We start from the raw sequence: 15729 nt of genomic DNA, 5'->3' as shown, positions 1-15729 counted from the left end.
ATGCCCTCCCAAATCTCCATGGTCGCCGCTGAGTACCAGGTTAGAGCCATCACTGGCGATCAGTTCATCGTCATCTGCACATGTGGATCCGAGACGGTGAAAGCATGGCTTGCTCGCTTCCTACGCATATTCAAAAGTTCAACGGATGAGTTGGTCGCTGGGCTAGATGTTGAGTACACCACAGTCCTGGGACGAGAGAAGGATCTAAAGGACGAAGAGAGGAAGAAGCCCGCCATGATCTAGGTTTGCGTACATAACATTTGCTTGGTCTACCACATATGCCATGCCGACGTTGAGTGCCAGGATTTTAAGAACTTCCTCAAGGACAAAAGAGTGAAATTTGTTACTATAGGCTTTAAGACCGACAGGGATGTCCTGTGTCAGATAGGTCTCGTTGTAGGCTAGCCCTTCGATCTCCAGAAGGCAAGCCTGGTATCCTCCTCTCAACCTTCAATGCTGACCCTGGCAGCAGCCATGATTGATCCTTCGTACGCTAAACTAAAGAAACCTTATCACGAGTTTCATCATGCATGGGAGTCAAAGACATTAGATGAAGATCACATCATGTATGCAGCAATGGATGCCTACCTTTATTTAAATATCTACAAGGGTTGGATGAAGAAGCAGAGCCCAGTGTCCGGTTCAAGCAAAGAAGCGTCGGCGAAGAGGAAGAGGAAGAGGGACGTGGACTCAGACTCCAAGTAGGTGGCAGTGCCGTCGCTCATGCTGGTTCTACTATACTGTCAAGCGGACTAGTTGCTTAGTTTATTTTCAAGGGTGTGTTGTGCTGAGGCCCCAGCAGAACTATGTTTATATTCTTTCTCATTATTTGAACTCTTTAGTACATACATTACTACTAGTACTATGTCTTACTACTGTTCTTCTTGCGGTTGGTACTACTGCTCAAATCTTCGTGTTCCTACTGTACTTAATACGTTCGTACTAGTAGTATAATTTCGGTTAGTCGATTTGTGAAAGAAGTTCGACGGAGCGAAGGAAGAAGACGGCAGAAGAGGTGTAAGAAGCCCTTCTAGCCATTCATGTTGCATCAAACGGCTCACATGAGTCGACTGACCCAAATTACTCCTTCAGATTGCAGGATCCACGTGGCATTCAAGGTCTCGAAGGTAGATTCCGCGTCCGCACCCAGTTTGCGGGCTCGACGCGCGTGCGATCGGCTTCCGCCGCGACAGCCACCATGCGCGCCTCCTCCGCGTGGGCGGAGACGACAATGACACGGTAGTTCCTCCTTGTCGGCGTGCTGGAGCACGCGCTCGTCCTCCTCTTCGTACGCTGCGTGCATAGACGCACCTCCACCAGCTGCTCGCGTGCTTGGCATCGCGGCGGCATCGCGAGGAGGGACTGCAGACGACGTGAGCGGGTGAGCCTTCAGCTTCATGGCACAGGGATGGCGGTTACACGGCGGCGATGGACGAGAAATTGTTGGCCGGAGCAGGCGGGCGCCGGCATGCGCAACGGCGGCGGCGGCATATTGATGAGTGCGCGTGTGGGAGCTTACTTTAGTTATATATATATATAGGGTGGGTCAAACTTAAAAGAAAACTGTACTAGTACACGTAAACATTAGACTCAGGCAGCACTTTTATTAGTTAGTACCACAGCCACGATACGGAATCCTGTGCAAGCGCGTGAACCGCGGCCGCGCGGTCGATCGAACGGTGCGTCACCATGTCGCGCTCGAAGGACATCCACCGAACCTTTTTGTGTGTGTGAAAACAATCCTTGAATATTACTCAACTTTTTTTTCCTGTGAAAGTTCTTGACACTGCAATATTTCCATATATTTGAATTTAGCTCCAGTTCATGTTTATTTGGATTTGGACGTTTTAGGTGCGCCCTAGTTTTTTTTTAATACTGATTTTGTGTGTGTGATTGAGAGAGAACGTGTGTATGTGTCCATATGTGTGTTGTGGCGGAAGGGCAATGTGGAGACGGTGTGCGTGTGATACAGCCATAGAGAGGTGTGAATGTGCAAATGATCATGCATGAGTGAGACCTAGACAGATGCCGATACGTTGTGTATACATGAGAGAATAGTCTTCTAGTTTAGGGACTGTTTGGCTCCAATAAGTCACCTGACTTATAAGTCAGGTGACTTAAAATCAGTGACTTATAAGTCATGCCTGTTTGGTTGTCATCTGACTTATAAGTCACCTGACCACACCTTCCCACCTTCTTTTTTAATGTAAAGGTGATGGGACCCACGTAAAAAGGGGTGACTTATAAGTTTTAAGTTTGGGTGGAGCAACTTATGACTTATAAGTTGGGGTGACTTATAAGTTGGGTCTATTTGGCAAAATAAGTCAGTTTTTGCACTTTTCGACTTATAAGTTGGTGACTTATTTGGAACCAAACAGGGCCTTACTTGTGTGTGTGTGAGAGAGAGAGAGAGAAACAGAGAGAGGAGCATCCGTAACACAACAACCATCTCTCTCGATTCGTCCATCCCTCGCACGGTCGCATGCAACACATGCATCAACGCGCACATTTTGACACCCTCACCCGGCCCCTGCCCACCTCAAGGCCCGCACAATCTCTTCGTGAATACCCATTTCTCTCCTTAGGTTTGTTTTCTCTCAATATCTGACACACACACAAACACACACACAGAGACACACGCAGCACAACAGACACACACACTCCCCCGAGCACACAATTCATCCCCATCCAAGGTTATACGGCGACCACTCTCGCTTGTGCTTATTTGCACCCAACATGCACAACACCTCAATCTTCAAAGAGGGCATCGAGCAGATCGAAGATGGCGAACACACCGCGCTAGAGAATGCGGGGTCATTTGGATGCAGGGTGATGTGATGACGGCTGACTAACTCCTCCCCCACCCTCTCTCTCTCTTGCACAAAATTACCAATCCCTCTCTCCCCCGCACAAAATTGTCAATACCTTAACCAATGAGATCCTTCCCCTCCCATCCATGTTTTTCCAGCTCTCTCATCAAAAATGTTGTCTCTTCTCCTTCTACGTATACAGAATCCAGATGCACACGCATCTCATGTATATTACATGTATCCATCTTTCTCACAGACCTAACTTCTTCCTCTCTCTTTCTCTCTCTATCTCTCTCTCTGTCTCGTTAGGTTTGTCTCCTACTCTCTCGTCCACATACATACAATCTTTCCCGCCCTATCTGCTCCATCTTCAAAAACTCTCTCTACACATTTCATTCACACATTGGGATATGTCAAAATGTTGCTTCTATAATGGCTGATGTAGAGTTATTGTTGTTTTCGTTGCATCCTACAAAGTAATAACTATGAAATGCATTTAGATTCTCATTTAACTGGGATTATGTGAGTTTGAGCATCTTGGGATTCGACAATGATTGTAACTATTGAATTGTATAGACCATTACATTCGAAGTCAATAGCCTAATATATTTATCTCACAATTTCAACAAATGATTAGTTCACTACAAACTAAGAAAAAAATGTGTACTCCCTCCGTTTTCATTTAAGTCCGCGTATTAGCATTGGTCAAAGTCAAGTTTTGTAAACTCTCAGAAAGCTTATAACAAAAAATATTAACATATACAATAACAAATAAATACCATTAGATTCATTATTGAATGTACTTTCACATCATACATATTTGTTATGGTAAATGTTTATATTTTTCTATAAACTTGGTCAAACTTTAGGAAGTTTGACTTCGGTCAAACCTAATATGCAGAGTTTACTACTACTACTCGCTAGTTGCTTAGCCGAATCACTCAACACGCCACACGGGGAGTCCAGTGTCACAAAATTTTGAGGTCGGCAGGAAAATCTCCCACGACCCTAATTCAAGAAGTGGGAAGTTACCATCATAGCCTTCGGAACAGGCCTACGGATGACGCTTGGTAAGGGGCTGTTTTCGTAACTTCAGGTTCACCCTACCCAGCAAACCCCACCCCGGCACCCAGAGTAGTACACCTGAATACTCCCCATTTTCTATCCCCACCGCAAAATAGACTTCTCCACGGCACGGCAGCCTTCGTGCTCCTCCCCTTTACATCGGCGCACTCGTCCACCGCAGCGCATCTGCCTCATCGACGAACTCGTACGCCGCACTGGAGCTGGTCCACCGTCGTCGTCGTACACGGAGCCTCCTCCCCGGCATTGTCTTCCAATGTCCCGGATCTGCTTCCTGGAAGCCGACGCCAAGCGTAGAAGTACCACCGTCATGGACAATGAACTGACTCCCGTTGCCGACCATGACTCACAGAGGCCGCCGCGACCATCGTTCTCCTCCTCGATTGGTAATGTGTGTATTGAATCACTTAGCAGTACATGTGCAATTTGTCAGGACCCCGATTCCAAGTCACATCGATCTAGCCGGTAACACCTCATATCACTTTGCGGCCTCACGCACGGTATCCCACGGGTGACGCCTTACCATGGCCCGGAACCGTTTGCGCCTTTTGGCTCACGTATATGACAGTGTCGCTAGCATCCATATGACAGAGAACCCGGGCCGACATGGCTAGTCGTGAACCCAAAGCGGCACAGACCTATGGAGACAGGCATACATGAATCACATCGAACATGTCGGTCATCAACGAGTGATTCCGGGCTGTAGCACTGGGCTAACAGGACTCCGGGGAACCCCGGGCTGTAGCAGGCTAGGCAGGACTCCGGAAGTCACCGTGTGACATTTCCCCGAAGGGACAGACATAGGGACGAAGTGAAACACATGCCGGCCAGTCAAGTGTCCTGAGTAGTAGTGCTGGGCTAGCAGGACTCCGGTGAACCGGGCTGTAGCGGACTACTATGGCTCGAGGAACACTAGACTACATTTCCCCATAAGAAAGGCTGTCAAGGATAAACAACTAGATTGTCGGATCCCACTCATACCAAGCATTTCAATCATACACACAATATGCCTGATATGAGTACATACAACATGGCATCACAACAAAACTCTACAACTCAAGTACTTTATTTAAAGGCTCCAGAGAGCCATACATAACATGTTCATACAGATAGGGGTCACATGACCCGACACTCAAGTCATACAAACATACAAGCACATGCGGAAGCAACTAGTCTGGGTACAGACTCTAGAAAGAAAGAAGGCATCTCGAAGCCTGTCTATCTACATAGGCCCTCCATGGCCAGGGTCACCACCTAGGTGGCTAGTCACTCGTCGACGTCAAGGTCTACATAGAACCCATCGGAGGGGGCAGTGTTGTCGTCTGAAAACAATAAATAAGCAAAACATGAGTACAAAGGTACTCAGCAAGTCTTACATCAGAACCTACTATACATGCTTATTCTCAAGAAGGCGGTGGGGTTGATGCAGCAAGCCAGCTTTGACTCTTGGCTAAGCTATCCTACGGAACTTCACCAGTAAAATAGTTTTCGCACACGAGTCCACTACTCACCAACACAATACTCCACCGGGGATCCTCCCTCGTCATCCTACGAGAGGGCCATCCTCGGTACTCACACTTTATCTTGAGTCTTTTAGTAGTATCCATTAACTTGTCTATGAACTGTATATGCAACCAAGTAGTCCTTTACCGCGGACGCGGCTATTCGAATAGTTTTATACCCTGCAGGGGTGTACTTCATCACACATGTTTCCATCCATAAGGGTAGGTTTCGCCACCAGGGTGGATAGGAATCCTCGAGGAACAATGTGAAGATTAAGCTTACGAAATTCCTCATGGAGAAGTGGTTGACTTTGTTGTAACATCAGGTTGTTACAATAGGACTTACGGCTTAGCGCATCAGCCATGACATTGGCTTTGCCTGGGGTGTAAGTTATTCCTAAGTCGTAATCCGAGATCAACTCAACCCAACGTCTTTGCCTGAGATTCACATCTGGGTGGGTGAAGATATATTTCAAACTTTTGTGATCGGTGAAGATCTCGCAACGATTACCGAGAAGGTAATGTCGCCAGGTTTTAAGTGCATGGACTACAGCTGCAAGCTCTAGATCATGTGTGGGATAATTTTCCTCATGTGGGTGTAATTGCCGTGAAGCATAGGCAATTACCTGACGATCTTGCATGAGTATGCAACCTAGTCCTTGTCGCGAGGCGTCGCAATAGATAATAAAGTCCTTGGAGAAATCTGGTGGTCCCAGTACGGGAGCAGATGTCAGGCGTCTTTTCAGTTCCTGAAAACTGAACTCGCACTATGGAGTCCACTCGAACTTTTTATCCTTCTTGAGGAGTTCAGTTAGAGGTTTAGCAACCTTGGAGAAATTTTCGACGAAGCGGCGGCAATAGCTCGCTAAGCCAAGGAAGCTCCGAACTTGCTTAACCGTCTCAGGTGGAGTCCAATCAAGGACGGCTTGAACTCGCTCGGGATTGACAGCAATACCCTTACCAGAAATTACATGGCCTAGATAGGTCACTTCTGGCAACCAAAATTCACACTTGGAGAATTTGGCATAAAGGCGATGCTCTCGAAGTTTCATCAATACCAGCCTTAGATGTTCGGCATGTTCTTCTTCATTCTTGGAGTAGATGAGTATGTCATCGAGGTATACTACGACAAATTTGTCCAAGTACTCCATGAAAACTGAGTTCATTAACCGGGAAAAGGTGGCTGGGGCATTGGTTAAACCGAAGGACATCACGGTGTACTCGTATTGGCCATAACGAGTAACAAAGGCCGTTTTGGGAATGTCCCTGTTTCTGATTTTGATTTGATGGTAGCCCAACCTCAAATCCATCTTGGAAAAGACTGAGGATCCAGCGAGCTGATCATACAGATCGTTGATCCTGGGAAGCGGATATTTGTCCTTGATGGTGACCAAATTGACAGGTCGGTAATCCACAACCATTCGATCCGTTCCATCCTTCTTCTTGACGAAGAGGATGGGGCAAGCCCAAGGAGAGGAACTAGGACGGATGAAACCCTTTTTCAAGGACTCATCGAGTTGGTTCTTAAGCTCGTCTAGTTCTAAGGGTGCCATCTTGTAGGGTCTTCTAGAGATTGGAACGGTTCCTGGGACAAGGTCTATCACGAACTCAACATCCCTGTCAGGTGGAACACCTGGCAGTTCTTCTGGAAAAACATCTGGAAAGTCTCGGACTACCGGAGCATCCTCAAGGTCTGGAAGAGGGTTAGCATTTAGAGAGTAAAGCTGGCACTTGGCCACTCGAGTTAAGACATTGACTGTCTTGCCCGATGGGTGAGTAAGTTGAACGGTTCTAGTGGCACAATCGATCTTAGCATAATGAGCTGACATCCAGTCCATACCCAAGATGATATTTATGTCGGAGGACTTGAGAGCTATTAAGGATGCAAGGAAGACAAGTCTGTCGACAAGAATTTCGTTCCCATGGCTTACTCTAGAAGTTTGCCATTTGGAACCCGGGGTTTGAATTACCATGGAAGTGGGCATGTCACAGAATGTCGTGTTATGCAATCGAGCATAGCTCTCGGATATGAATGAATGAGATGCTCCAGTATCGAAAAGAACGGATGCCAGATGGCAGTTAACAAGGAGCGTACCAAGGACGACGTTGGGATCCTCATGAGCCTCCTCGGCTGAAACATAGTTGACATGGCCACGTGCAGTGGTGGCCGGCTTGGCGTAAAATGTTTTCCCCGCTGGCTTACCACGGCCAACGGACTTCCCAGTTTGATTGGAGTTGTTGTTCTGGGGACACTCTCGGCTATAGTGACCCGGCTCTCCACACGTAAAGCATGTCACCACATTGGGGCGTGGAGCAGCATTAGCAGCGGGGCCACCATAGGGCTTGGGTGGTGCAAATTGTTGGTTGGGACGAGGCGCCTCAAAGGATGGCCTCGGGATGAACCTGGGTGGCAGTGCCGTGCTTGGGATCCACACCCGGCGCTTCTGAGCTCCCGAGCCGGATGAAGAGCCAAAATCACGGGAGTGCTTGCGCGAAGCGTCATAATCAGTCTGGCCTGTCTCAGCGCTGATGGCTTTATTGACCAGCTTTTGAAAAGATGTGCACTCGTGCAGACGGAGATCGCGGCGAAGCTCAGGGCTAAGTCCCTTGCGGAACCTTGCCTGCTTCTTAGCATCAGTAGAAACCTCTTCAGGGGCATAGCGTGCCAGATTCCCAAATTCACGACTATATGCATCCACAGTCAGTCTTCCTTGGGTGAAGTTGCAGAACTCCTCCCTCTTGCGATCCATGAGACCTTCCGGAATGTGATGCTCACGGAAAGCCTCACTGAATTCAGCCCAAGAAGTGATTTGGCCGACCGGGCGCATAGCTTCGAAGTTTTCCCACCAAAGGCTAGCAGGGCCTTCGAGGTGATAGGCAGCATAGGTAACCTTGTCGGCTTCGGCTACGTTGGCAGAACGTAGCTTGTGGGTGATGCTGCGAAGCCAGTCATCCGCGTCGAGGGGCTCGACGGAGTGATTAAACTTTGGCGGGTATAGCTTGATAAAGTCATTGATTGACACCAAGTCATTTCGCGGGTGGCATGCAGTGTTCTGCTCAATCCTCTCTAGCAGGCGGTTAGTCTCACGCTTGTTTCTTTCCACCTCTAGCATCACTTCGGCCAGAGAAGGCGGGTGAGGCAGATTCTCACCTCTAGCTGCACTGGCTTCCCCCTGCTCCGGGGCAGCAGGGTTGCTGCGGGTGTTGACCATCCTAAGAGGAAACAAGACAACGGTTTAGACAAGGATGGCTCAAACTTAGCAAGGAAGTGCAGAATGTAATGGATAAAACAAAATGCCGAGATGTTCATCCGTATGTCATGGTAATATAAAACTGCCATATATATATATACCAACGGTCATACACATCATACATAGTTCAGTACAAGCCCAGGCTACAGTACAACTATGATGAAAGACATTACATCTCATCAGAGGCATTCCAAGCTCCTATACATTATTTGTCTACACCTCCGGAATTGATTACACACAAAGTCATATTCCACAAGTCACACAGGACAGTGGAGATACAACTACTACAATACTAGTGGTACTACTACTAACTCAGACAGCTCCGTACTAGTTCTCATAGAAGTCGCCTCCGTAGCCTGGAAGTTCAACATGACCATCCGGGAACAGACAGTCCTGAGGAGACTGTGGACCAAAGGGGCTAGGATGAGGTCTTGGACCAACAAACGGTGGCCTGCGGGGACCACGGGGTGGGGTGATGCCTCCCACATCACGCCAATCCACCATGTCTGGCAGAGCTGATCTCACAGGATACAGATCCCTTGTATCCATACATCCAGCTTGCACCGCAGGTGCAAACCGAGTCAATGTGGCCCAATGATCAGCACGGGTATTAAAAAGCTCCAACCTCAAGGCCCGATTCTCTCGGTCCTTATCTTCGAGCATCTCGGCAGTGGTACGAGTTAATGAGTCCTCCTGAGTGGAGTCAGCATAGATAGCCTGAAGATACCCTTGCGCTCCCGGAAGTGAAGCTGGCATGTAACGGAAGTCGGTGTTCCGAAGCAGGCCAGTCCGGACTCGCAAGATGGTCATCATGGAATAGGCAGCATCCTGCACAGCCATCTCAACAGTAACCCCGAGTCCATAGGAACAGTGAAGGGGCTCGGTAGATCCAGGATAAGAAGGAAATATCCTGACGGTGCAGAGATATTGGCTTTGATTAAAGTCGCGGAACTGCTCTTCGACGGTGTATTCGGGATACCAACGGTAGCCCATCTCGAGCATTACCCGGACTAACATAGCAGTATGACCGGGCATGTCGAGGCACCGGGTCAGGCGAACCACTTGATTTTGAACATGGTTGGCCATCTGAAAGCACAACCACAATGCAAAGGCATCAGAATTTCTAGGGAAAATTGGACAACATAACAGCTGTAAATGCTCAGAAAAAGATTTGAGTCATCCACAACAGTTTGCAATACCACTCAACAACATCATATCAAGATTCTGATCCAATTAGCAACATACTAAAGTAGTAGAACTGAACTGGGGCTTGTAACAACAATCCTATAAGCTACTACGGATTAGTAACACATGAACCTGATAGAAGAAGAGAGCCTAGTCCTTAACCCACGTTGAATGAGAAGAGAATGACTCAGATCAGAGGCATAGGTAAAGGAGTAAAAGAACCTTACGTTCCCGCCCACAATCAATTCCCCTACATATAACTAGAGCATTTCTAGACTCGACATCGACCAGTTTGGCTCAACGAACCTACAGGCAGTCCGGCTCTGATACCAACGCTGTCAGGACCCCGATTCCAAGTCACATCGATCTAGCCGGTAACACCTCATATCACTTTGCGGCCTCACGCACGGTATCCCACGGGTGACGCCTTACCATGGCCCGGGACCGTTTGCGCCTTTTGGCTCACGTATATGACAGTGTCGCTAGCATCCATATGACAGAGAACCCGGGCCGACATGGCTAGTCGTGAACCCAAAGCGGCACAGACCTATGGAGACAGGCATACATGAATCACATCAAACATGTCGGTCATCAACAAGTGATTCCGGGCTGTAGCACTGGGCTAACAGGACTACGGGGAACCCCGGGCTGTAGCAAGCTAGGCAGGACTCCGGAAGTCACCGTGTGACATTTCCCCGAAGGGACAGACATAGGGACGAAGTGAAACACATGCCGGCCAGTCAAGTGTCCTGAGCAGTAGTGCTGGGCTAGCAAGACTCCGGTGAACCGGGCTGTATCGGACTACTATGGCTCGAGGAACACTAGACTACATTTCCCCATAAGAAAGGCTGTCAAGGATAAACAACTAGATTGTCGGATCACACTCATACCAAGCATTTCAATCATACACACAATATGCCTGATATGAGTACATACAACATGGCATCACAACAAAACTCTACAACTCAAGTACTTTATTTAAAGGCTCCAGAGAGCCATACAAAACATGTTCATACAGATAGGGATCACATGACCCGACACTCAAGTCATACAAACATACAAGCACATGCGGAAGCAACTAGTCTGGGTACAGACTCTAGAAAGAAAGAAGGCATCTCGAAGCCTGTTTATCTACATAGGCCCTCCATGGCCAGGGTCACCACCTGGGTGTCTAGTCACTCGTCGACGTCAAGGTCTACATAGAACCCATCGGAGGGGGCAGTGTTGTCGTCTGAAAACAATAAATAAGCAAAACATGAGTACAAAGGTACTCAGCAAGTCTTACATCAGAACCTACTATACATGCTTATTCTCAAGAAGGCGGTGGGGTTGATGCAGCAAGCCAGCTTTGACTCTTGGCTAAGCTATCCTACGGAACTTCACCAGTAAAATAGTTTTCGCACACGAGTCCACTACTCACCAACACAATACTCCACCAGGGATCCTCCCTCGTCATCCTACGAGAGGGCCATCCTTGGTACTCACACTTTATCTTGAGTCTTTTAGTAGTATCCATTAACTTGTCTATGAACTGTATATGCAACCAAGTAGTCCTTTACCACGGACACGGCTATTCGAATAGTTTTATACCCTGCAGGGGTGTACTTTGTCACACATGTTTCCACCACTTAGCGTCTGCACACGACATGTGCTCGGCAGACTTCAAGTGAAAACCGACGTGGGTGTACACCACGGCCTGACTAACCTCACAAGTCTCTAGTCCAGGTTTATCGCATATTCAGGTTCCATCCGCAAGGAAATCCGGCCGGGGTGTCCTCAACGGCCACAAACGATGTGAACAGGGTTCCCGCGACACCAAACGGGTGACTCGGTACACCGTGCCACGGTGTATCTACCGCAACATAGCCCACCCCTAGGGTCAGCGCTACGCACGGCCGCCAACACGTGTCCTACAAACACCAGAAACTAGTTGCAACTCCTGGACAGAGGCGAGAGGGGGCAGTAAGTCGAGCGGGGTCATATTTCAGGGCCCAATGTGTGGTAGTAGCTGAATCTTAAATCACGCATACAGATCTCAGTGCTTAGGGACGGCCTCAATGAAACAACCCACCATGTACTCCTACATGGCCTCTCATCGATACCTTTACCAAAACATGTTCAACGCATCCCTCACATTACCGGCATAAGCATTTCACTCTAGCCCATCTCCCAGATGAACCAGACCTGACACAACTCTAAGCATAGCAGGCATAGCCAGGTAAGAATCACATACATGGCTCAATCAACTCCTACACATGCTAGTGGGTTTCATCTAGTTACTGTGGCAATGACAGGTCATGCAGAGGATAAGGTTTCAACTACCGTAGCACACAGCAGTTTGAATCGCGTTGTCTTAATGCAGTAAACAAGAGCAGAAGCGAGAACATGGGTTTGTATCGGAATGATCAATGGTTGCTTGCCTGATGGAGTGGTCGTGGGATACTGCCCTTCAGTTGGATACTCGTGGATATCCTCGGAGGCAGAACCTACCACGAAGAACACATCGTAATACAATCAACACATGACGATATGCAACAATATGATGCATGCTATGACAAGGCAATATGAATGTGTCTTGGCCTAATGCAAGTTATATTAGAAAGGAATGAACTCGTTTGAATCAAAGATTCAAATATTAGCTCATTAAACATGCCCTTAATAGTGCTTTTCCTTATTCTGCCTAAACAGCAAGGTAACGTGTTTTGTCATGCATGAAACCATTACTGTTGGATAGAATGAATTTTTCTGATAATTTTTCATATATAATTTATCTCATTTGGAGCTATGGTTGAATTTCTATGAATTTTTGAAGTTTGAACTATTTTTTGGAATTTCCTGAATAAGAATAAATCCAGAAAATCAATTACTGCGTCAGCATTACGTCAGGGTGACGTCAGCAGGTCAAAGGCGCCAGCCCAGGTCAAACCTGACTGGTGGGCCCCTTCTGTCAGCCTCTCAGCTAATTAGCAAAATTAGATTAACACTAATTAGTTGTCAGTGGGGCCTGGGCCCACATGTCAGTGACTGATTTAATTAAAATTAATTAAGACTAATCCTAATTTTGTTAGCCGACCGGCCCCACCTGTCATAGACTCAGGGGGGGTCTTCCTGGGCCCACCCAGGGGTCAAACTGGGTCAACTCGCCGGTGGCTCGACGCCGGCGAGGTCCGAGACGGCGGAGGGCATCGGATTTGGTCCTCCGGTGACCAAATCAACGGCGGAGACGTGCTACGCGTAGCTGGGGCTCGTGCGCATCTAGTGGGGCAAGTGGGAGGAGCTGGGGTGGAGCGAGCTCGCCGGAATCAAGCTTGTGGCGGCCGCGGAGTTCGAGCGGCTACGGTGCATGGGAGGAAGAACTGGTGGTGGCTACGGGTCCCTGGTGCTGCGCTGAGCACGGTGAGGCGCTCGGACGCGTGCTTGCACGGCCGTAGCCACGATGGCGGCATGGCCGGCGGCGAGGAGCGCTCGGGCTCGGAGGGGCGGTGGCTACGAGGCGTAATCGAGCACGGGAACTAGGGGGAAAGGAAGAGGAGCTCACAGCGGAGTCGGAGAGGGGGTCAGCGGGCTCGGGGAGGTCCTGGTGGGGGCGAATTCGACCGAAGATGGCTCGGGTGCCCGAGGTTGAAGACGAGGGCGAAGGCGGCGATGCAGGGCCTCCGGCGATGCGTGGCTCGGTGGGGAGGACGAGGGAGTCGAGGCGGAGCTAATGGGCTCGTCGGAGGGGCGAGGGGGTGTCTGTGGTGGCAACTACGGCGATCGGCGGCGAGGTACGCGCTCAGCCGTCGCGGGAGAGAGAGAGGGAGACGGGGGGGAGTGAGCGAGTGCGAGAGGGAGACGTGGGGGGTCGCGTGGCACTTCAGGGCGTCTCCCGGGCATCGGCGGCAGCAGGAGGTGGCCGGCGTGTGGCCGCGGGTGCCGGCCACGCGCTCCGCGTCCTTCTGGCACGAGGAGGACGACGACTGGCAGCGCCAGCAGGCTGGGCCGAGCCAGTTGGCTGGGCCAGCACAGGTAAGGCCCAGGTGGGCTTCTTTCTCCTCTTTTTTATTTAGTTTCTGTTTTCTATTTAACTGCAACTGTTTAGCTTTAAATAAAATACTAAAACATTTCCAAAAATCCTGAAAATAAATGTGGCCTCTGTTTAGATTATTTCCAACAGGAAACATTTATTCCCAGAATTATTTGAGCATTTAGATTATTTTATGGCATTTAAATGCCCAAATTCAAATACTTATGATTTAATTCAATGACCTTCTGTTGACCTAGAAAATTGTGCACCAATTTTGCCAGAGGTTCTAACCTAAGACAAAGAGGGTGAACTTTTTAGAAGGGCATTTCAGGTTCATTGAAAATATTTTTAGTAAACCCTAGTTGTTTCCAAGGGGGGTGTGTTGGGGGTTCTGTCTTCCCCAATTCAAATTTAAGAGGAATTTAAACATGATGCACATTCTAATGCTTGAACTAGCTAGGGTGTGACACAGTTCCAATTAATTTCATACCTACCCTTCAAATTTCCTGGGTGCTATTGTTCCCGTAAAAGTAATTGGTTATAGCCTCCATTGTCCAACAGAATATCAGCTTGTAACTGTGCGTAGCTCCTGTATCGCGCTGTGCTTGGGCAGTCTTTTCATCTGCAACCAGTAGTGTGGCAAATGATGGAAAGGTTTTTAGAACTAGCAAGATGCCCATGCGTTGCACACATCAAGATGCATTTGTATGAGTAGTTTATCTTGTGTGAGAAAAGGATGAACGAGGGAAGGCCTTATTTGCAAATCTTGAGAGGGGTATGGGTATCTTTTTTCAAAATTCCCATTTGTTTCCTTCCTATCTGTCACATATAAATCGGACGACCTATATTGCAAGAAAAAAAAGTAGAGAGTAAAGGAAGTAGAGATAAATATTGTAGAGAAGAGAGTAGAGATAGCATGTTGAGATTTTTAAAGCACCGCGCATTGCGATTCTGTTGGAGATGCTCTAACATGGTAGACGAGTGCTTTAATGTTGCCCACGAGATGCGCGAGTATTACTAGTAGTATATTTTTCTTGCCATGTTGAGATTTTAAAACCATGAGTGCAGAGGAGCAATGAAGACCAAACATGGGATATTCGGGACATCTTCAAGGAGCGTGGCAAGTTAAGGAGGAGCTGCACTAAACCTGTAAAACGAGCTTTGGTAAGTAACACCCTTTCAATTACTTTCGTGAAGCCTCGTGTTCTTCGATGTGTATATGTTGTAGTTTCTGTTTCTCTTAAGCGTGGTGTTCTTCGATGTGTAATAAGAAGAGTCTTAATCGTCCTAATGCTTTCGTTTTTAGCTTGATGTAGGAAGTGGGTGTTCTCACCTTGTAGTCAATTTTTGTTTTTTTCCTTTTGAATTCACTTCTCCGAGTTCTGTTTATCTGGCTTCTACTAAATGGATCTAGGTTGCTATGAGTATTGATCTAAAAAAGAAGTAACTTCATGTCAGGATGCAGTTCCTGCGAGGAGGGAAGTATGGCCAACCTCGAGATCATGTTTGCAAAATGAGGCTGGATTACACACAAGGTGCCAGTTCCCTAATGATGCTAGATTAGACACAAGGTGCAAATTCCCAGATGATGTTGGATTACACACAAGCCAGGTGGAGTCGTCAGTTGTTCGTGTCCTCGTGGCATTAGTAAAGGCTGAAAGAAAGAGTGCAACAGCCCTTGAGAATGTAGCCGAGTTTCTGAAGAAGCGAAAAGAGCAATCAGATGCTCTCTTCACCCAAGCCAAAGAAGAGATGGAAGAAGCCAGAAATAAGCTAGCAGAGGCAGAGCAGGCTAGGCATCTCCTGCTATCTAAAACTGTTTTCAATACAAAATTTCCTTCATAATCAAATGTTTATCCAGTCAGCATGCCTGTTGTGATGTCCGTGCATCT

The sequence above is a fragment of the Triticum urartu genome, chromosome 5, assembly GCF_003073215.2.
Source record: "Triticum urartu cultivar G1812 chromosome 5, Tu2.1, whole genome shotgun sequence".
Classification (NCBI taxonomy): Eukaryota; Viridiplantae; Streptophyta; class Magnoliopsida; order Poales; family Poaceae; genus Triticum; species Triticum urartu.
This window is presented reverse-complemented; position numbering follows the sequence as displayed.